We start from the raw sequence: 24,514 nt of genomic DNA, 5'->3' as shown, positions 1-24,514 counted from the left end.
AAAAGAAGTATGGAACCTTTGCATTTGCCATTGCTAGCTTCGTGCGGCATACGACAAAGTTGGGTAATAGTATGGTAGTATTTGGATAGGATAGTGCTTGCTGTGTGATGATCGGTGATGATCGGCGTCTCGATCTAATCCTGTTTTATTCTTTTCTCGTGTAAGTGTATCAGCAAGCATGGCTTTATGGGTGGGAAAGTGGAAGCGGCTTTTCCCGCCATATTCATATTCCCCTCCCCTTTGCGGAGGACAACGTATCGCTGCGTCTCGCTTTCGCCTTTCTCCATCCATCTCTCTAGCTAGCTTGCGCCCACCTGTCTCGTCTTCTTTAAGGGAAACAGTTTACACATAAAGCTGAGCTCCAGGACAAATTTGGGCAGCATTACCTTCTTTTTTTTTGCATCCATAAAGTTTTAGTTCAGAAAATTGCACTGAGTCCTTCAGGTTTCTTGCGCATAACGATTTGGTACCGCAACCCGAGAAAGACCCGAATACGGCGGAAATGCCTTTTGGAGCTCGGGCTCCATGACACCCTTTCTTTTTTAAAAAATTCAAAATTCAATTTTTTTGTTTTAAAAAAATCTTCACCTCCGATGGTTCTTGTCACCGGCGCTACACCATGATCTCCATCAATGTGTCGCCATCGGGGTTGTCGTGCTACTCATGCTATTACTACTAAAGCTACATCCTAGCAAAATAGTAAACGCATCTGCAAGCACAAACGTTAGTTTAAAGACAACCCTATGGCTCCTGCCGGTTGTCGTACCATCGACGTGCAAGTCGATATTATCTATTACAACATGATCATCTCATACATCCAATATATCACATCACATCGTTGGTCATATCATATCACAAGCATACCCTGCAAAAACAAGTTAGACGTCCTCTAATTTTGTTGTTGCATGTTTTACGTGGTGACCATGGGTATCTAGTAGGATCGCATCTTACTTACGCAAACACCATAACGAAGATATATGAATTGCTATTTAACGCGCACGAAGACCTATCATGGTGATGTTCATCTATGAGAGGGGATTTCCGATCTACGTACCCTTGTAGATCGCACAGCAGAAGCGTTAGTAAACGCGGTTGATGTAGTGTAACGTCCTCACATCCCTCGATCCGCCCCGCGAACCGTCCCACGAACCGTCCCGCGATCCGTCCCACGATCTAGTGCCGAACGGACGGCACCTCCGCGTTCAGCACACGTACAGCTCGACGATGATCTTGGCCTTCTTGATCCAGCAAGAGAGACGGAGAGGTAGATGAGTTCTCCGGCAGCGTGACGGCGCTCCGGAGGTTGGTGGTGATCTGATCTCGGCAGGGCTCCGCCCGAGCTCCGCAGAAACGCGATCTAGAGGTAAAACCGTGGAGGTATGTGGTCGGGCTGCCTTTGAAAAGTTGTCTCAAATCAGCCCTAATTGCTCCATATATATAGGAGGAGGGAGGGGAGGCTTGCCTGGAGGCTCAAGGAGCCCCAAGGGCTGTGCACCAAGGGGAGGAGGAGGAGTCCTCCAATCCTAGTCCAACTAGGATTGGAAAGTGGAGTCCTTCTCTCCTTTCCCACCTCTTTTTTTTTCTTTTCTCTTTGATTTTCTATCCTTGGCGCATAGGGCCCTCTTGGGCTGTCCCACCAGCCCACCAAGGGCTGGTGCGCCACCCCCAAGGCCTATGGGCTTCCCCGGGGTGGGTTGCCCCCCCCCCCCCGGTGAACACCCGGAACCCATTCGTCATTCCCGGTACATTCCCGGTAACTCTGAAAACCTTCCGGTAATCAAATGAGGTCATCCTATATATCAATCTTCGTTTCCGGACCATTCCGGAAACCCTCGTGACGTCCGTGATCTCATCCGGGACTCCGAACAACATTCGGTAGCCAACCATATAACTCAAATACGCATAAAACAACGTCGAACCTTAAGTGTGCAGACCCTGCGGGTTCGAGAACTATGTAGACATGACCCGAGTGACTCCTCGGTCAATATCCAATAGCGGGACCTGGATGCCCATATTGGATCCCACATATTCTACGAAGATCTTATCGTTTGAACCTCAGTGCCAAGGATTCATATAATCCCGTATGTCATTCCCTTTGTCCTTCGGTATGTTACTTGCCCGAGATTCGATCGTCAGTATCCGCATACCTATTTCAATCTCGTTTACCGGCAAGTCTCTTTACTCGTTCCATAATACAAGATCCCGCAACTTACACTAAGTCACATTGCTTGCAAGGCTTGTGTGTGATGTTGTATTACCGAGTGGACCCCGAGATACCTCTCCGTCACACGGAGTGACAAATCCTAGTCTCAATCCATACTAACTCAACGAACACCTTCGGAGATACCTGTAGAGCATCTTTATAGTCACCCAGTTACGTTGCGATATTTGATACACACAAAGCATTCCTCCGGTGTCAGTGAGTTATATGATCTCATGGTCATAGGAACAAATACTTGACACGCAGAAAACAGTAGCAACAAAATGACACGATCAACATGCTACGTCTATTAGTTTGGGTCTAGTCCATCACGTGATTCTTCGAATGACGTGATCCAGTTATCAAGCAACAACACCTTGTATATAATCAGAAGACCCTGACTATCTTTTATCAACTGGCTAGCCAACTAGAGGCTTGCTAGGGACAGTGTTTTGTCTATGTATCCACACATGTATATAAGTCTTCATTCAATACAATTATAGCATGGATAATAAGCGATTATCTTGATACAGGAATTATAATAATAACTATATTTATTATTGCCTCTAGGGCATAATTCCAACATGATCTATTAGTGTGTGAAAAATAAGCTTTATACGAACCTGCGATCAGGAAGACATAAAAGCGACAGACTGCATAATAAAGTTCTTTATCACAGGAGGCAATATAAAGTGACGTTCCTCCGCACTAAGAGGACACGCATCCAAACCTCAAAAGCGCATGACAACCTCTTCTTCCCTCTGCAAAGGGCCTATCTTGTACCTTTACGTTTTGTCCCTGAAAGAGTCTTGGTGATCTTCACCAACTCCCCATCTCGCCTTTATCTTGGCTATCGGCATATGCTTGGGAAAGATCTATATTCATATGTCAACTTGGAGGTAGGAATTCATGAATTATTATTGTTGACATTACCCTTGAGGTAAGTAGTTGGGGGCAAAACTGTAAGCGCCTATCTTTCTCTGTGTCCAGCTGAAACTTTGATCTCATGAGTACCACGTGAGTTGTAGCAATTGTAGAGAACGAAAGAATGATTGAGTATGTGGATTTGCTTTACAAGCTCTTATTTGACTCTTTCTGATGTTGTGATAAATTGCAATTGCTTCAATTACTAAAGGCTATCGGTTATTACTTCTCGGTAAGGTTCTTGATCCATGCTTTACTTTGTGAAAGAATTATCACTTTAGCATGAGAGATTATATGTTGGTATTGCTGTTCTGATCTTGATCATGATGCATGCATGCTCGTATATTGTTTTGTCGACACCTCTCTCCCTAAACATGTGGACATATTTATTGAGCTCGGCTTTCGCTTGAGGACAAGCGAGGTCTAAGCTTGGGGGAGTTGATACGTCCATTTTGCATCATGTTGATATTTATCGCTTCTTTGGCTGTTATTTCACTTCACGGTACAATTCTTATGCCTTTTCTCTCTTATTTTGCAAGGTTTACATGAAGAGGGAGAATACCGGCAACTGGAATTCTGGCCTGAAAGTGGAGCAAAGTTGAGATACCTATTCTGCGCAAATCCAAACGCCGTAAAAATCAACGAGGATTTTTTTCGATTTATCAAAAATACTGGGTCGAAGAAGTGCCACAGGGGCACCAGGGGGTGCCCACAAGCCTGCACGGCGCGGCCACCCCCCCCAGGCCGCGCCATGGGGGCTTGTGGGCAGCCACTGGCCCACTTGCTCCCCTCTTTTTCTATATGGAGGGTTTCTTCCAGGAAAAAATCAAATCGGAGCTTTTTCGTGGTTTCGCCGCCGCCACGAGGCGGAACTTGAGCAGAACCAATCTAGAGCTCCGACAAGACGATCCTGCGAGAGAAACTTCCCTCCCGGAGGGGGAAATCATCGCCATCGTCATCACCAACACTCCTCTCATCGAAGGGGACTCGTCACCATCAACATCTTCATCAGTACCATCTCATCTCCAAACCCTAGTTCATCACCTGTAACCAATCTCCGTCTCGCGACTACGGTTGGTACTTGTAAGGTTGCTAGTAGTGCTAATTACTCTTTGTAGTTGATGCTAGTTGGATTATTTGGTGGAAGAGTTTATGTTCAGATCCTTGATGCTACTCATTACCTCTCTGGTCATGAATATGATTATGCTTCGTGAGTAGTTACTTTTGTTCCTGAGGACATCGGATAAGTCATGCTAATAGTAGTCATGTGAATTTGGTATTCGTTCGATATTTTGATGTGTTGTATGTTGTTTTTCCTCTAGTGGTGTTATGTGAACGTCGACTACATAACACTTCACCATTATTCGGGCCTAGAGGAAGGCATTGGGAAGTAGTAAGTAGATGATGGGTTGCTAGAGTGACAGATGCTTAAACTCTAGTTTATGCGTTGCTTCGTAAGGGGTTGATTTGGATCCACTAGTTTAATGCTATGGTTAGACTTTGTTTTATTCTTCTTTCGTAGTTGCGGATGCTTGCGAGAGGGGTTAATCATAAGTGGGATGCTTGTCCAAGTAAGGACAGTACCCAAGCGCCGGTCCACCCACATATAAAACTATCAAAGTAACGAACGTGAATCATATGAACATGATGAAACTAGCATGACAGAAATTCCCGTGTGTCCTCGGGAGCGTTTTTTCCTCCTATAAGACTTTGTCGAGGCTTGTCCCTTGCTACAAAAGGGATTGGGCCACTTTGCTGCACCGTTGCTACTTTTGTTACTTGTTGCTTGCTACGAATCATCTCACTACACAATCACTTGTTACCGACAATTTCAGTGCCTGCAGATTTTACCTTGCTGAAAACCACTTGTCAGATCCTTCTGCTCCTCGTTGGGTTCGACACTCTTACTTATCGAAAGGACTACGATTGATCCCTGGGTCATCACTTCTACCCACTTAGTGAAGTAATCAACATCAACTAGGATGTGAGTATACCCGTTGGATTTTGGAAAAGGTCCCATATAATCAAAGCCCCAAACATCAAATGATTCAATGACAAGTGAATAGTTCATAGGCATTTCCTGACGTTTACCGATATAACCTACTCTTTGACATTCATCACAAGACAAGAGAAACTTTCGGGCATCCTTGAAGAGAGTGGGCCAATAGAAACCTGATTGCAATACCTTGTGTGAAGTTCTATCTCCCGCATGGTGTCCTCCGTAGGCCTCGGAGTGACACTTCTGTAGGATCTGTCCCTGTTCATGTTCAACTACACAACGTCTAATAACACCATCTACTCCTTCCTTATAAAGGTGAGGATCATCCCAAAAGAAATGTCTCAAGTCAAAGAAGAATTTCTTCTTTTGCTGCTATGTCAAACTAGGTGGTATATATTTGGCAACGATATAGTTTGCGTAATCAGCATACCACGGTGCACTACGTGAAGCATTGATGGCATTCAATTGCTCATCAGGAAAGCTATCATCAATAAGTTGTGGGTCATCAAGAACGTTCTCCAACCTAGACAAGTTATCTGCTACGGGGTTATCAGCACCCTTTCTGTTGACAACGTGCAAATCAAACTCTTGTAGCAAGAGAACCCATCTGATAAGTCTAGGTTTAGCGTCTTCTTCTCCATGAGGTACTTAATGGCAGCATGATCAGTGTGAATAATGACTTTGGAATCTACTATGTAAGACCTGAACTTTTCACATGCAAACACGACTCCTAAAAATTGCTTCTCCGTAGTGGCATAGTTTCTTTGGGCAGTGTCTAGAGTTTTACTAGCATAGTGAATAACATTCAACTTCTTATCGACTCTTTGCCCTAGAACAGCACCAACAGCATAATCTCTAGCATCACACATGATCTCAAAAGGTAAGTTCCAATCAGGTGGTTGAACAATAGGTGCGGTTATCAAAGCCCTCTTAAGTATTTCGAAGGCTTCCTCACAATCATCGTCAAAGACAAAAGGAATATCCTTTTGCAAGAGATTGGTAAGAGGCCTAGAAATCTGTCTTTAATGAACCTTCTATAGAAACCAGCATGGCCAAGGAAACTTCTTATACCTTTGATATCTATGGGGTATGACATTTTCTCGATTGCATTAACCTTAGCCTTATCGACTTCAATACCTCTTTCAGAAATTTTATGTCCTAAGACGATGCCTTCATTAACCATAAAGTGGCACTTCTCCCAATTCAAGACAAGATTGGTATATTTACATCTCTGCAAGACTCGATCAAGGTTGCTGAGGCAATCATCAAAAGAAGACCCGTAAACGGAAAAGTCATCCATGAAAACCTCGACAATATTTCACAAAAGTCAGAGAATATAGCCATCATACATATTTGAAAGGTGGCAGGTGCATTACATAAGCCAAAAGGCATACGTCTATAAGCAAAGGTACCGAAAGGGTAGGTGAAAGTGGTTTTCTCCTGATGAGATTGTGCAACTCGTATTTGGGAGAAACCAGAATAACCGTCTAGAAAGCAGAAGTGTGTGTGTTTAGACAGCCTTTCTAGCATTTGGTCGATAAAAGGCAAAGGGTAATGATCTTTCCTAGTGGCTTTATTCGGTTTCCTAAAATCGATCACCATCCTATAGCCAGTAATAATCCTCTGTGGGATCAATTCATCCTTATCATTAGGGACAATGGTAATGCCTCCCTTCTTAGGGACGCAATGCACCGGACTCACCCAATCACTATGAGCAACAGGATAGATGATACATGCTTCCAGGAGCTTTAGTATTTCTCTTCTCGCTACTTCTTTCATCTTACGATTCAATCTCCTTTGATGATCAACAACTGGTTTGAAGTCAGGATCAGTTTTAATCTTGTGCTGGCATAGGGTAGGACTAATGCCCTTAAGATCATCAAGAGTATATCCAATAGCAGCACTTTGCTTCCTCGGAGTTTTTAGTAACTTCTTTTCTTCATGCTCTGAGAGGCTAGCACTAATAATAACATGATATATCTCATTTTCATCAAGATAAACATACTTAAGAGTATCAGGCAACTGTTTAAGCTCGAACACAGAATCACCCTTTGGTGGGGGTGGATCCCCAAGCAGTTCAACATGAAAGTTATTCTTACGGATAGGATATTGTTCTAAGGCAACTCTATCTATCTCATCCCTTTCATCCGTATGCATATCATTTTCATGCTCAAGCAAGTATTGCTATAAGGGATCAGTAGGAGGCACGGCAATAGAGGCTAAGGCAATAGTTTCATTCCTACTAGGCAACTCCTTTTCATGAGGTTCTCTACCAAACTTAGAGAAATTGAACTCATGTGACACCCCTTCGAAGCCAACAGTGACAGTTTGCTTCTCACAATCAATATGAGCATTGACGGTATTGAGAAAAGGTCTGCCAAATATGATGGGACAAAAGCTATCTTGTGCGGTCGCAAGAACAAGGAAATCAGCAGGATACTTCGTTTTACCACACAAGACTTCAACATCCCTAACAATTCCCACAGGGCAGATAGTATCTCTATTGGCAAGCTGAATAGTGACATCAATGGGCTCTATCTCAACAGGTGCAATCTCATCTTTGATTTCATCGTATAAGGATTGAGGTATTGCACTAACATTAGCACCCACGTCACATAAACCATGATAGCAATGATCTCCTATCTTAACAGAAACCAGAGGCATGCCAACAACAGGCCTATGTTTGTCTCTAACGTGAGGTTTAGCAATTCTAGCAACATCTTCACAGAAGTGAATATTATGTCCCTCAACATCGTCGGGCAGAAGATCTTTGATAATAGCAATGCTAGGTTCAACTCTAATTTTCTCAGGGGGTGTAGGTGTTCTAATATAGCCTCTACGTATCACAGTTGAAGCTTTAGAATGATCCTTTATCCTAACAGGGAAAGGTGGTTTCTCAATGTAAGCACTCGGAACAACAGGATCATTATAGGCAATGACTTTCTCTTCAACTGGAGTGGGTTTAACTACATTGACTTCTAAAGGAGGATGATATTTAAACCACTTATCTTTGAGGAGATCAATATGATAAGTAAAGGATTCACACAATGAAGCTACTATCTCAGAGTCAAGTCCATACTTAGCGCTAAAATCACTAAAGGTATTTGTTTCAACAAAGGATTTAACGTAATCAAACGTGAAATTCATACCTAACTCCTTACCTTCTTCAAGCTCCCAATCTTCAGAGTTTCGTTTAATTCTCTCCAATAAATTCCATTTGAAGTCAATATCTCTCTTCATAAAAGAACCGGTACAAGAAGTGTCAAGCATGGTGTGATCATCATGAGAAAGCCGAGCATAGAAGTTCTGAATGATAATTTCTCTCGAGAGCTCACGATTGGGGCATGAATATAGCATTGATTTAAGCCTCCCCCAAGCTTGAGCGATGCTTTCTCTGTCACGAGACCAAAAATTATAAATATAACTCCGAACACGATGTACTAAATGCATAGGATAAAACTTTTGATGAAATTCCAATTTCAACCGATTGTAGTCCCATGATCTAGTATCATCACATAGCCTATACCATGTCAACGCCTTATCCTTCAAAGATAAAGGAAAGAGCTTCTTCTTGACCTCATCCTCGGGCAAACCTGCAAGCTTAAATAAACCACAAACTTCATCTACATAGATTAGATGCAAGTCTAGATGTGATGTTCCATCTGCTGTAAAAGGATTAGCCAGCAGTTTCTCAAGCATACCCGAAGGAAATTCAAAGAAAATATGTTCAGTAGGTGCAGCAGGTTGAGGAGCAACTATTTGTGCTTCCGTTTGAGGTGAAGATACCCCGAACAGGCCCCTCAAAGGATTAGTATCCATAGTGACAAGTGACAATAAATTTCAGCACACTATATGAATGTTTCCTTACCAAGTTCCACTTACCAAAGGCGCTTCACTCCCCGGCAACGGTGCCAGAAAAGAGTCTTGATGACCCCACAAGTATAGGGGATCAATCGTAGTCCTTTCGATAAGTAAGAGTGTCGAACCCAACGAGGAGCAGAAGGATCTGACAAGTGGTTTTCAGCAAGGAAATATATGCACGCACTGAAATTGTCGGTAACAAGTGATTGTGTGGTGAGATGATTCGTAGCAAGCAACAAGTAACAAATGTAGCAACGGTGCAGCAAAGTGGCCCAATCCCTTTTGTAGCAAGGGACAAGCCTCGACAAAGTCTTATAGGAGGAAAAACGCTCCCGAGGACACACGGGAATTTCTGTCATGCTAGTTTCATCATGTTCATATGATTCGCGTTCGTTACTTTGATAGTTTGATATGTGGGTGGACCAGCGCTTGGGTACTGCCCTTACTTGGACAAGCATCCCACTTATGATTAACCCCTCTTGCAAGCATCCGCAACTACGAAAAAAGAATTACGACAAAGTCTAACCATAGCATTAAACTAGTGAATCCAAATCAGCCCCTTACGAAGCAACGCATAAACTAGGGTTTAAGCTTCTGTCACTCTAGCAACCCATCATCTACTTACTACTTCCCAATGCCTTCCTCTAGGCCCAAATAATGGTGAATTTTTATGTAGTCAACGTTCACATAACACCACTAGAGGAAAATCAACATACAACACATCAAATTACCGAACGAATACCAAATTCACATGACTACTATTAGCATGACTTATCCCATGTCCTCAGGAACAAAAGTAACTACTCACAAAGCATAATCATATTCATGACCAAAGAGGTAATGAGTAGCATCAAGGATCTGAACATAAACTCTTCCACCAAGTAACCCAACTAGCATCAACTACAAAGAGTAATTAACACTACTAGCAACCTTACAAGTACCAATCGGAGTCGTGAGACGGAGATTGGTTACAAGTGATGAACTAGGGTTTGGAGATGAGATGGTGCTGATGAAGATGTTGATGGTGACGAGTCCCCTCCGATGAGAGGAGTGTTGGTGATGACGATGGCGACGATTTCCCCCTCCAGGAGGGAAGTTTCCCCGGCAGGATCGTCGTGCCGGAGCTCTAGATTGGTTCTGCTCAAGTTCCGCCTCGGGGCAGCGGAGAATCCACGAAAAAGATCCTCCTTGATTTTTTCTTGGACGAAACCCTTCATATAACAAAAGAGGGGGGCCAGTGGGCCAGTAGGCTGCCCACAAGCCCTCATGGCGCGGCCTGGGGGGTGGCCGCGCCGTGCAGGCTTGTGGCCACCTGCACGCGCCCCTTTGGCACTTCTTCGGCCCAGTATTTTTTATGAATCCGGAAAAAATCCTCGTTGATTTTTACGGCGTTTGGAGTTGTGCAGAATAGGTATCTCAACTTTGCTCCACTTTCAGGCCAGAATTCCAGTTGCCGGCATTCTCCCTCTTCATGTAAACCTTGCAAAATAAGAGATAAAAGGCATAAGTATTGTGCCGTGAAGTGAAATAACAGCCCAAGAAGCGATAAATATCAACATGAAAACATGATGCAAAATGGACGTATCAGAGACTCAAATAATATTCATAGATAATCTGATCATAAATCCACAATTCATCGGATCTCGACAAACACACCGCAAAAGAAAGTTACATCCGATAGATCTCCATGAAGATCATGGAGAACTTTGTATTGAAGGTCCAAGAGAGAGAAGAAGCCATCTAGCTACTAGCTATGGACCCGAAGGTCTGTGGTGAACTACTCACGCATCATCGGAGAGGCAATGGTGTTGATGAAGAAGCCATCCGTGTCCGAATCCCCCTCCGGCAGGGCACCAGAATGGTCCCTAGATGGGATCTTGCAGAGATAGAAGCTTGCGGTGGCGGAAAAGTATTTTCGTGGCTCTCTTCTTTGGTTTCGGGATTTTAGAGAAATTATAGGCGAAAGAGGTAGGGCAAAAGAGGCACGTGGGGCCCACAAGCCTGCCAGGCGCGACCCCCCCTAGGGCACGTCTAGGGGGCTTGTCACCTCCCACGAGGTCTCCTGCCTTGGTTCTCAAGTCCCCTGCGTATCTTCTGTTATGGAAAAAATCATCCCGCGGGTTTTATTTCGTTTGGACTCCGTTTAATATTCTTTTCTGAAAAAGGTCGAAACATGGAAAAAACAGAAACTGGCACTTGGCACTAAGTTAATAGGTTAGTCCCAAAAATGATATAAAATAGCATATTCATGCATATAAAACATCCAAAGTTGACAACATAATAGCATGGAACCATCAAAAATTATAGATACGTTGGAGACGTATCAGACCTTCGTCCTTTCTCTTTCTTCTATCGTGGTCGGGCTTTGAGTCTTCCTCAAATTCACACCTTACAACATAGCCAAGAACTTCTTCTTTGCTGATCTATCTTGAACTCCTTCAAAAACTTGTCAAGGCATGCATTTCATTTAAAGTTCTATTAAGCGTTTTGATCTATCTCTATAGATCTTGATGCTCAATGTTCAAGTAGCTCTATCCAGGTTTTCCTTCGAAAAACTCCTTTCAAACAACCCTTTATGCTTCACAGAAATTCTACATTACTTCTGATCTACAATATGTCAACCACATATACTTATCAGAAATTCTATAGTGCTCCCACTCACTTCTTTGGAAATACAAGTTTCTCATAAACCTTGTACAAACCCAAAAGCTTTGATCATCTCATCAAAGCGTATATTCCAACTCCAAGATGCTTGCGCCAGTCCATAGAAGGATCGTTGGAGCTTGCATATTTGTTAGCATCCTTAGGATTGACAAAACCTTCTGGTTGTATCACATACAACCTTTCCTCAAGGAAACCGTCGAGGAAACAATGTTTTGTCATCCTATGTGCAATATTTCATAAATAATGCAACAACTGCTAACACAATTCCAACAGACTTTTAGCATCGCTACGACTAAGAAAGTCTCATGATAGTCAACTCTTTGAACTTGTCGGAAACATCTTTGCGATAAGTCGAGCTTTTCTTAATGGTGACTTTTCACCATCATCGTATGTCTTCCTTTTAAAGATCCATATTTACTTAATAGTCTTACGACCATCAAGTAGTTCTTCTAAAGTCTACACTTTGTTTTCATACATGGATCCTCTCTCGGATTTCATGGCCTCCAACCATTTGCCAGAATCTGGGCCCACCATCGCTTCTCCATAGCTCGTAGGTTCATTGTTGTTCAACAACATGACCTCCAAGACAGGGTTACCGTACCATTCTGTAGTAGTACGCGACTTTGTCGACCTACGAGGTTTGTATAACTTGATCTGAAGCTTAATGATCACTATCATCAGTTTCCACTTCAATTGGTGTAGGCGCCACAGGAACAACTTCATGTGCCCTGCTACACACTGGTTGAAGTGACGGTTCAATAAACTTATCAAGTTCTACTACTCTCCCACTCAATTCTTTCCAGAAAACTTTTCCTCGAGAAAGGACCTATTTCTAGAAACAAACACTTTGCTTCTAGATCTGAGATAGGAGATGTACCCAACTGTTTTGGATATCCTATGAAGATGCATCTATCCACTTTGGGTTCGAGCCTATCAGACTAAAACCTTTTCACATAAGCGTTGTAGCCCCAAACTTTCAAGAAACGACAGCTCGGGTTTCTCCAAACCATATTTCATACTGTGTCATCTCAACGGAAATACGCGGTGCCCTACTTAAAGTGAATGCGGTTGTCTCTAATGCATAACCCATAAACGATAGTGGTAATTCGATACGAGACATCATAGTATGCACCATATAAAATAGGGCGCGGCTATGACGTTCGGACACACCATTACACTATGGTGTTCTTAGGTGGGGCATGAATTGCGAAACAATTTCCACATTGCCTTAACCGTGTACCAAAACTCGCAACTGAGATATTCATCTCTATGATCACATCGTAGACAGTTTATCCTCTTGTCACGATGATCTTCACTCTGAAACAACTTTGAACTTTTCAATATTTCAGCCTTGTGATTCATCAAGTAAATACTCCTGTATCTACTCAAATCATCAGTGAAGTAAGAACATAACAATATCCACTGCGTGCCTCAGCACTCATTGGACTGCACACATCAAAATGTATTGCATCCAACAAGTTACTTTCTTGTTCCATGTGGTATGATTTTGCATGTCTCAAGTGATTCAAAATCAAGCGAGTCCAAACGATCCATCTGCATGGAGTTTCTTCATGCGTTTATACCAACACGTATGGTTTGCATGTCTCAAATGTTTCAAAAATGAGTGAGTACAAAGATCCATCGGCATGGAGCTTCTTCATGCATTTTACACCAACATGACTCAAGCGGCAGTGCCACAAGTAAGTGGTACTATCATTATTACTTTGTATCTTTTGGCACCAATATTATGAACATGTGTAACACTATGATCGAGATTCAATAAACCATTGAAGGTAATTAAGCAAATAGAATAACCATTATTTTCTTTAAATGAATAATCATATTGCAATAAACACGACCCAATCATGTTCATGCTCAACGCAAACACCAAATAACAATTATTTAGGTTAAACACCAATCCCGATGGTAGAGGGAGCGTGCGATGTTTGATCACATCAACCTTGGAAACACTTCCAACACTTATCGTCACCTCGCCTTTAGCTAGTCTCCGTTTATTCCGTAGCTTTTATTTCGAGTTACTAATCACTTAGCAATCGAACCTGTATCTAATACCCTTGTGCTACTAGGAGTACTAGTAAAGTACACATCAATATCATGTATATCAAATATACTTCTGTTGACTTCACCAGCCTTCTCATCTACCAAGTATCTAGGGTAGCTCTGCCTCAGTGACCGTTCCCCTCATAACAGAAGCACTTAGTCTCAGGTTTGGGTTCAATCATGGGTTTCTTCATTAGAGCGGCAACTGGTTTGTCGTTTCATGAAGTATCCCTTCTAGCCCTTTCCCTTCTTGAAACTAGTGGTTTTACTAACCATCAACAATTGATGCTCCTTCTTGATTTCCACTTTCGCAGTGTCAAACATTGTGAATCGATCAAGGATCATCATATCTATCCTTGATATGTTATAGTTCATCACGAAGCTCTAGCAGCTTGTGGCAGTGACTTTGGAGAACCATCACTGTCTCATCTGGAAGATTAACTCCCACTTGATTCAAGTGATTGTTGTACTCAGACAATCTGAGAACATGCTCAATGATTGAGCTTTTTCTCCTTTACTTTGTAGACAAAGAATCTTGTCGGAGGTCTCATACCTCTCAACAAGGGCACGAGCATGAAATCTCAATTTCATCTCCCACAACATCTCTTATGTTCCGTGACGTTTCAAAATGTCTTCGGCGCCTTGCTTCTAAGCCATTAAATATTATGCACTGAATTATCACGTAGTCATCAAAAACGTGTATGTCAGATGTTCGCAACATCCACAAACGACGCTCGAGGTGCAGCACACCGTGCATTATGGACATAAGCCTTCTGCGCAGCAATGAGGACAATCCTCAGTTTTACGGACTTAGTCTGCAAGAGTTGCTACTATCATCTTTCAACTAAATTTTCTCTAGGAACATATAAAAAACACTAGAGCTATAGCGCAAGCTACATCATAATTCACAAAGACCTTTTGACTATGTTCATGATAATTAGAGTTTAACTAATCAAATTACTTAATAAACACCCACTCAAAAAGTACATCCCTCTAGTCATTTGAGTGGTACATAATCCAAATCCACTAACTCAAGTCCGATCATCACGTGAGTTGAGTATAGCTTCAGTGGTAAGCATCTTTATGCTAATCATAACAACTATACGATTCATGCTCGAGCTTTCGGTCTCTTGTGTTCCGAGGTCATGTCTGCACATGCTAGGCTCGTCAAGTTTAACCCGAGTGTTCCGTGGTGCAACTGTTTTGCACTCGTTGTATGTGAATGTTGAGTCTATCACACCCGATCATCACGTGGTGTCTCGAAACAACGAACTGTCGCAACGATGCACAGTCGGGGAGAACACAATTTATTCTTGAAATTTTAGTGAGAGATCACCTTATAATGCTACCGTCGTTCTAAGCAAAATAAGGTGCATAAAAGGATTAACATCACATACAATTCATAAGTGACATGATATGGCCATCATCTTGTGCTTCTTGATCTCCATCACCAAAGCACCGGCATGATCTTCTTGTCACCGATGCCACACCATGATCTCCATCATCGTGCCGCCATCGAGGTTGTCGTGCTATCTATGCTATTACTACTAAAGCTACGACCTAGCAATATGGTAAACACATCTGCAAACACATACGTTAGTTTAAAGACAACCCTATGGCTCCTGCCGGTTGCCGTAGCATCGACGTGCAAGTCGATATTAACTATTACAACATGATCATCTCATACATCCAATATATCACATCATGTCATTGGCCATATCATATCACAAGCATACCCTGCAAAAACAAGTTAGACGTCCTCTAATTTGTTGTTGCATGTTTTACGTGGCTGCTATGGGTATCTAGTATGATCACATCTTACTTACGCAAAAACCACAACGGAGATGTGCAAATTGCTATTTAACCTCTCTCCAAGGACCGCCTCGGTCAAATCCAATTCAACTAAAGTTGAAGAAATAGGCACCCGCTAGTCATATTTATGCAACGAGTTGCATGTTGGTCGATGAAACCAGTCTCTCATAAGCGTACGAGTAATGTCGGTCCGGGCCGCATCAATTCAACAATACCGCCGAATCGAGAAAGACTAAGGAGGGAAGCAAATCGAACATCAACGCCCACAAAACCTTTTGTCTTCTACTCTAGATAACATCTACACATGAACCTAGTTGTGATACCACTTTTGGAGAATGTTGCATGGGGAACAAAAAATTCCTACGCACACGAAGACCTATCATGGTGATGTTCATCTACAAGAGGGAGATCGGATCCACATACCCTTGTAGATCGCTAAGCGGAAGCGTTAATAAACGCGGTTGATGTAGTGGTACGTCTTGACGATCCGTCCCTCGAACCGTCCCACGATCCGTTCCGATCTAGGGTCGAACGGACGGCACCTCCACGTTCAGCACACGTACAGCTCAATGACGATCTCGGCCTTCTTGATCCAGCAAGAGAGACAGAGAAGTAGATGAGTTCTCTGGCAGCATGACGGCACGCCGGTGTTGGTGATGATCTATTCCTGCGCGGCTCCGCCCGAGCTTCGTAGAAATCTAATCTAGAGGAAGAACTACGAGGTGTAGGTTTGAGTTGCACGTGGCAAAGTTGTGTTTCAAAAGCCCTAAACCTCTAGTATATATAGGAGGAGGGTAGAGTTAGCCTTGGGCAGCCTTGGCGCACAAAGGAAACCCTCCTTCGGTCGGCCGAAGTGGGAGGGAGGAGTCCTTCTCCAATCCCACTTGGATTAGGATTCCTTCCTTATTTTCCCACCTCTTTTGGTTTTTCCACTTTTTCCTCATGGGCTTTCCTTGGATGAGTTTGTCAGCCCATTATACCTTATAGTACATCCAATAAAACCACGTGGACCCCTTGGGGCGTGGTGGGCCCACCCAGTGGGCCCCCGGAACCCATTCGTCACTCTCGGTACACTGCCGGTAATGCCCGAAAACTTTCCGGAATCCAAACACCAACTTCCTATATATCAATCTTTATTTCTGGACCATTCCGTAAACTCTCATGACATCCGTGATCTCATCCAGGACTCCGAACAACCATCGGTCACCAACACATGTAACTCAACTATACTAAAACATCATCGAGCCTTAAGTGTGCAGACCCTGCGGGTTCGAGAACTATGCAGACATGACCTGAGAAACTTCTCGATCAATATCCAATAGCGGGACCTAGATGCCCATATTGGATCCTACATATTCTATGAAGATCTTAACGGTTGAACCTCTGTGCCAAGGATTCATATAATCTTGTATAACATTCCCTTTGTCCTTCGGTATGTTACTTGCCCGACATTTGATTGTCGGTATCCCTATACCTATTTCAATATCGTTACCGGCAAGTCTCTTTACTTGTTCCGTAATACAAGATCTCGTGACTCACACTTGAGTCACATTACTTGCAAGGCTTGTGTGTGATGTTGTATTACCGAGTGGGCCCCGAGATACCTCTCTGTCACACGGAGTGACAAATCCCAGTCTTGATCCATGCTAACTCAACGTACACCTTCGGAGATACCTGTAGAGCACCTTTATAGTCACCTAGTTACGTTGTGACGTTTGATACACACAAGGTATTCCTCCGGTGTCAGTGAGTTACATGATCTCATGGTCATAGGAATGAATACTTGACGCGTAGAAAACAATAGCAATAAAATGACACGATCACATGCTATGTTCATAGTTTGGGTCTTGTCCATCACGTGATTCTCCTAATGATGCGATCCCGTTATCAAGTAACAACACTTGTCTATGGTCGGGAAACTTTGACCATCTTTGATCAATGAGCTAGTCAACTAGAGGCTTACTAGGGACAGTGTTTTGTCTATGTATCGACACATGTATTTGTGTTTCCAATCAATACAATTATAGCATGGATAATAAACGATTATCATGAACAAAGAAATATAATAATAACTAATTTATTATTGCCTCTAGGGCATATTTCCAACAGCTTCGAGAGTCTATCGGGTATAAAATCAATTTTCATAAAAGTGACTTGATCACTATTAATGTAGATGAAGAGAGGGCGAACTTCTTTGCCCAGATTTTCTGTTGTAACCTAGGTTCATTTCCCATTAAATATCTAGGAGTGCCTCTGCACTATGACAAGTTAAAGAGGGAAAATTTACAGCCATTAACTGATAGAATTATTAAGAGTATTTCCGGTTGGGTGGGTAGATTCCGAACTTATAAAAGTAAAATAACTCTGATGTATGCTTGTATTGCAAGTATTCCTGCTTATCTGATGGCAGTGATGAAGTTCCCCAAATGGGTGATTAATGTTATTAATTCCCAAATGGCACACTTCTTATGGGGGAATATGGGAGACCAACATAAATACCATTTAGCCCATTAGGGGTTGGTATCCATAAAAAAGACTTTGGAGGTTTGGGGATACCCAATGTGAGGGAATATAATATGTCCGTTCTAGCTTCATGGGGAAAAAGATTCTTTGATGGTAACAATAGTGATTGGAACAAGTTAATAGCTTGTAAATATAATGTGTATAGCCCAAATATATTTTGGTCTAGACAACAGGTAGGCTCCCCCTTCTGGAAAAGTGTTTCCTGGGCTTTACAAGCTGCCAGAAACTTTTATTCCTGGAAAGTTGGTAATGGTAATAATATTAGTTTTTGACATGATACCTGGGCTGGGGACTGTTCCCTCAAAGTCAATTTTTGGGAGCTGTTTGATATCTGCAACCAACAGGAATGCTCGGTATCCCAGGTTTGGGGTGGGATAAATCTTAAACTTTCCTTTAGATGTTGTGTGGATCACAAGGTTATGGCAAGCTGGGAACAACTTATTGAGCATATTAAAAAAATCCATTGTCGGATTCCCATGATCTACCTGTTTGTCTCGTGGAGCCTAATGGTAAATATTCAGTGAAATTCTTTTACAAGTGCATTAACTTTGGTGGTGGTGTTTCTCCTTTTGGAGATACTTTATGGAAAACTTTGTGTCTTCAAAATATTCATGTGTACCTGTGGTTGTGTTTGTACAACAAAACTTTAACTAGGGATAATGTGGCTAAAAGATGAAGCTGAATCTATTCAACACATGTTCTTTGACTGTGTTAATGTTCGTAGTATTTGGTCAGTAATATCCGAGTGTTTTCATATTCGTAGAATCCAATGCTTTAATGATGTTTCTTCCCTATGGAAGTTAAACAAAAAAAGGCATGTGCTTAATTTGGTAATTGCTGCCTCCTTATGGAGTATATAGAGATTGAGAAATGAATTATGTTTCCAGGGGCGCACATGGAGAGGCCTCGGTTGCAGCCTTATCAAGCTAAAAGGGATTTTGCAGCAATGGATGGTACTTTGCGACACTGCACAAGCGAACACACTGAAGCGATTCATCCTGCTGCTTGACAAGCACCGTGGGGAAACTCATGCGGATAGCATGGATCTGAGCACCTGATTATGTTTCCCTGGTTGTAATAATAAAGATTTAAGATGTTGTTGTTGGTCATCCCATAATGCTTGGGTGCGCTTTATTTTTTCTTGTAGTTGTTGATTGTATTAGCCCCTTTGTCTAGACATTTCCTTAGTGGTGTGCCTGGGCTGGGTGCCTTTCGGTTTTAATTGATGGAGATCGTTGATCTGTAGCTTGGCTATTTGGCTGCTTCATTTCAATAAAATGGGGAGGGGTTAACCCCTTTCTTTCAAAAAAATCCACAAGGCGACGCCCATCGGGAGCAACGCCGCCAGTGCAGCGGAGTTCTTCGGCCATAACACTTGGCCACGGCGCGGACGCTCCGCTCAAGGGGCAGACGAGGCCCAGCTCTCAAGCGCGACCAAAGGTGACACTCAGAGTCGCACTGGCTCCGTGGACGTCGAAGGTGGCCCGGCGGCGCCCGCTGTCGAGGCCTCCCGGCACACGGTTGCCTTCTCGGATAGCAGCGAGGCTATTGGCTGGAGTTGGAGGCGCCAACCTTCGCAGCAAGACCTAGCAAGAAGAGTCGCTCATGTCGTGGCTGTGGCTCGCTTCTCCCTCCTCCAACGCACCAGCCCGCCGTGAATGTGCCATGCGGAGGCACCCGCTCGTGTCGTGGCCGGCAGCGCCAGGCCCTGGCCATGCCAGCCCGACGCGCCCCGCATCCGCCCACCGGTGCCGTGACACGCCAACCGCCTCGGCCGTGCGCCACGCCCCGGTCGTACGCTGCGCCGCGCCGCCTCCCATCCTTGATTGGCCGCCGGCCGGCCGTGCGGCGCTGTCCTTAGACGGTCGCGACAGTTACAAGAGAAATCCCCATCAAGAACCGCTCTAGAGAGAAACAACGAAGATAATCTTATCTCTTCAGTTGTTTTCACTTCAGCTCTTCTGTTTTCTCATAATCACGAATGGGTTTGTGCAGTTCTCTATAGAATATTTCGTATTTGTATAACATCATTGTTTTGCGATTGAGATTAAATTTTCTCGCACATAACAATATTGATTTACGATTGAGAATTATTATTTTCTCGCAAAACAATTCATTGTGATTCAGACTAATTTTCTCTCACAAATATTAAGTCATTGTGCTGAATTATCTTGCAATTTGATACAAGATCACCTCGTTTCATTTGAGGTCTATACAATTCAAGTTTTTCATTTGAGCGTCAAGTTTGCAACACCATTATTATTCATACAATAGGACTGTATATCTGTTGGGTATCGAGATGTATTCCAGATCTTAAGTTCATGTAATATATTTCCATGTTTACCATGTGTCGAGATTAATTACGTCTATTTGCAAATTTTAATCTCTTGCAAAGATAAGTTCAATACCTTTGCAATATTGTTTCTCCGTTGAGTACGACGTATTGCGGAATATTTTTATGATGTATCTATTTCCATGTTAAACACATGTCGGTATTAATACGTCTATTTGCAATTGATATTTTCAATTTCTTGCAAATACAGATGCAAAATTCAAAGTGATTTCTTCAAATTGATGCTTGGAATCACAAGATAGTCATATGGATCTACTGCCTACGCAGATTACCGATGACTACTGATATAGCCTACATTTTGTCGTTTCTACATTATGATTGCTTTACAAATTGCTCTTCCATGCATTTTTCTAAGTCTTGACATAAGGCACTACGAGTGAGTATCTACTGATTTCATCATATTATACTACCTAGTGGTGCGAGATCCACTTCATTTTGGAGATTATCTTCAAGGTGTCATACTTAGCAATTTGAGATCCACATTAATGGTTTTGAGTAACTTCTGGAAATACCCATTAATTTTGCTAAGTTCATTACAACATCAACCAAGATGGTCTTTAATTTACTAACCGTAAATTAATTATCTCTAGTAACCGATGGCTAGAGAATTTGAGGCATTCGCCCTCAATGGCCACCACTACCCTTCGTGGGCCAAGGACATCATGATTACTCTTGTGTCTCGTGGGATAATGTGTGAAATGCAAGACTATAAGATTCATCTCTGGTCGGGATCACACCGCTAATAGAAAAATGTTGTCTTATACATCATAAGCCATCATATTGACGCTCAGCATCTGGTTATTCTGTATCAGCAATTCCTGGGACACAATGAACCTCAAGGGCAAAGGTTTGAAGTTCACTTCAACCTTCAACCTCACATCACTAGTGATGACGGGATCCTATGGGCACGGAGAACGTGATGGTTTAATATGCCTCGGCCGACATCTTTGGAGACTATGAATAGTCTCTCAATCTCTTGAGTGGTCAATATTTATTTATGTCCATTTATTATGTTGTATTAACAACATAAGTATTGTTGTCATCATATATTGTATATCGCAATATATTGTATCAACACTTTGGTATAAATATATTTATATGTATTCTATATATCTGATAGTGATTTTCATATTGAGAATCTTCATGTCTATATAGAGATTTCTACGGGAGTCAATATGATGAAAGATTATATGTGCCTTGTGCACATACACACCACAAACTCTATACTCAGGGAAGTGAAATGTTTCCACTCCCGTTGAAAGAAAGCAGATATTTTGAAATCACTCGACGCGATGATGTATTTTTTCGCTCAACTCGAGTCATACTTATTATCCTTGTGGGTACTCGATTAACTTTAGGATGCTTTATCGCTTCCCAGTTTAACTCATACCCTACTAAACAATAGAGGATCCGTCACAATAGTTTCTGTAGCGAAACTTATGATGACAACAAAGAGTAATACCTTCTCTTTACCATATGCAATGGATATGGCAAGCACATTCTCTGTGTATCATCTGGATTGTACTACACATACTACAAACCCGTAGCACATGTTGCACCCAAGATAGTTTTCCAAAATGTCTTGTACATGACAAACTTGGCATACTTGCCATCAAAACATTGGGTTGAAACCTGAACTATCAGTAATTTCAATAGTTTATGATTATTATTATGCTAAATACTAACAAGATTTGGATTTTCTGTGCACTACAAGTGACACAGGAAAGCTAATTTTAAGGCTCGCGCACCTTAAAGTCTACGCTGAACCACTCAAGCTCCTTGAATGCATCAAGTTGAGGTAAGTGGCTATTCCCATCCATTAACTAGACTATGCAGGTATTCCATGGTTCTAAAAGACATATCTACATGATGGTCTTGAGTGTGTGATTTATTCACACGAAACCATTGGTTCATTATCCTCACATCGATTTCAAGCAAATCAAATGCATAACATTGCAAAACTCTCCTTGAGTGGCTTCTCTATGGCCCTTGGATTGAAATTTAGCATTTTTCCTAATGTCTAGACTCAAAACGGTTTGGTAGAATCATTTATCCAAAGAATTAAGCTCATTGCATTATCTTTACTTTGGAATTGCAACGTACCAACTTTATATTGGAGTCATGCAGTTTTACACGCTCATGACCAAACTGCATAATGTTATTCCCCTCTATCTTTGATATGTGGAAATCTAGCAAGTATTTCCCATCTACGGTAATTCGGTTGCATACCGATATCACCACCCAACATACATCATTGGCCCCTCTACATATGGTTGGGATCTATGTGAGGAATAACTATATTTCCGTCAACACCTCAAGCCCCTCGCATGGGGATAGAAGGCTAGTATGTTGATTGAATGAGGAATATTTCAAGATATTAGGGGGGAGAATTCAAGTACCATGAAGAATGCACGAAATTAGTGGAATTTTAAACACATTTTTGCCTCAAATCCATGTACTCAAAGATCAGAACCATGCGTTCGGAAGATTTGAAACACATTGCAAATAACCTGCCAAATGCATTTACTAACTATAAGGGTGTCACACAATGCTACAATCCTGCAAAAAATGCATGGAAGAGTGAGGGTACCAACAAAAACCACTCCACTCCCCGTTCGATGCAACAGAGGGAGACATATGGAAAAGTGCATCGGAATTTAGCTTCTCGCAAGCAAGGATATCAAGGCCTATAAATCAGTAAATGCAAGTCAACTTCACGCTGACAGACACATAATGGGTAGTATACGCCTAGTGGATGGGAAACCTCCACCAACCCAGGTCATAGTGCACACAATGACCGGGACATCGGAATACCCAACTCAATCGCATTGAGAAATTGCGGGTAGTCAACATGGGTAAGGATATTTCCATCAACTCTATATTCATATATAGATTCTGGAGGAACATATAACCAGAAGTTTACAATTGTTGACGTACAATTATCACCTAGATTGCAAAACCTTTCAAATGATTCGGATCCAAAGACCATGGCCATGGCAAATTGTTAACAACACTCGGACTGAACTCGAGCAAAGGGTATAATCTAGGTAGAAATGATCTTGCTCAATAATAGGAAGGTATTTATAAGAAATACCTACACCAGTTTCTTTTGGAAACAAAATTGAGAACAACAAAGTGATGAAACAAAGAGCAAGTATTATAGCACAAGGGTTCATGTAGATACCCAACTATTCTTGAGAGGTGGAATCTCTTTACAGTAACTTATATCATTCATAGTACAAAATCATCCATCTATGCAGTGGATAGATGTAGTGATTACATATCCATGTGGATCACTAGATTCATACATAGATGGTTCACGTTGGAATCTCGCTTTTGAATCAAAATGCAAAATGCGGCTTACATTGTGTAAAAAATCAGTAAGTCACCATATGACTTATTATTGTCGGTATATATGGTACAGCTGACGTAGTGAGTTCCTTATACACAAGGATTGATCCTAGAATGATGATTATCCATGATTGTGTGTTCGCAATGATGACACATGTAATTATATAAGTGACGGAGTTTAAAATGAAGAATTTGGGTAAACCAAAATGTCGCTCGTTACTACAACTTGAGCACATCCATTCATACATTATGGTATACTATGTTGTCTGTATCTGAAATATATTGGAGTAATTCATTGTGGACAAATCTTATCCAGCCATAACTCTCATGGTAATTCGTTCTCTAGACGTAGAGAAATATTTATTTAGACCAAGAGATGATGGAAATGAGATATTGGGACTCTACGTTCCATAATGCCATTAGATCCACCAAACACAGTTGGTTGGGACTCAAGAATGTCTATCGATATCTCCAAAGTCATTAAACATCTTGTACTGGTTTTTCAAGTTTCAAAGAAATCTGAACATCAATACCATTGGATACATTGACCAGATCCCCGCTATGTCACATCATTGATAAGCTTAGTGTTCCTACTAGGTGTGGTAGCCCTCTCATGAAGAGTCTTCGAAATCCACCAACCATTATCTCAATGATAATGTTTCTTGTGTTACCCGGATGCAAATAGGTTATGCAATAAGCAACCTCACTATATGCATATGTTGCAAATTAAATCATGTGACTGATTTTATCACGAAGTCTCTATCAA

This window comes from Hordeum vulgare, chromosome 5H, assembly GCF_904849725.1.
Source record: "Hordeum vulgare subsp. vulgare chromosome 5H, MorexV3_pseudomolecules_assembly, whole genome shotgun sequence".
NCBI lineage: Eukaryota > Viridiplantae > Streptophyta > Magnoliopsida > Poales > Poaceae > Hordeum > Hordeum vulgare.
The sequence above is the reverse complement of the archived record's forward strand: the minus strand, read 5'-3'. Positions refer to the sequence as shown.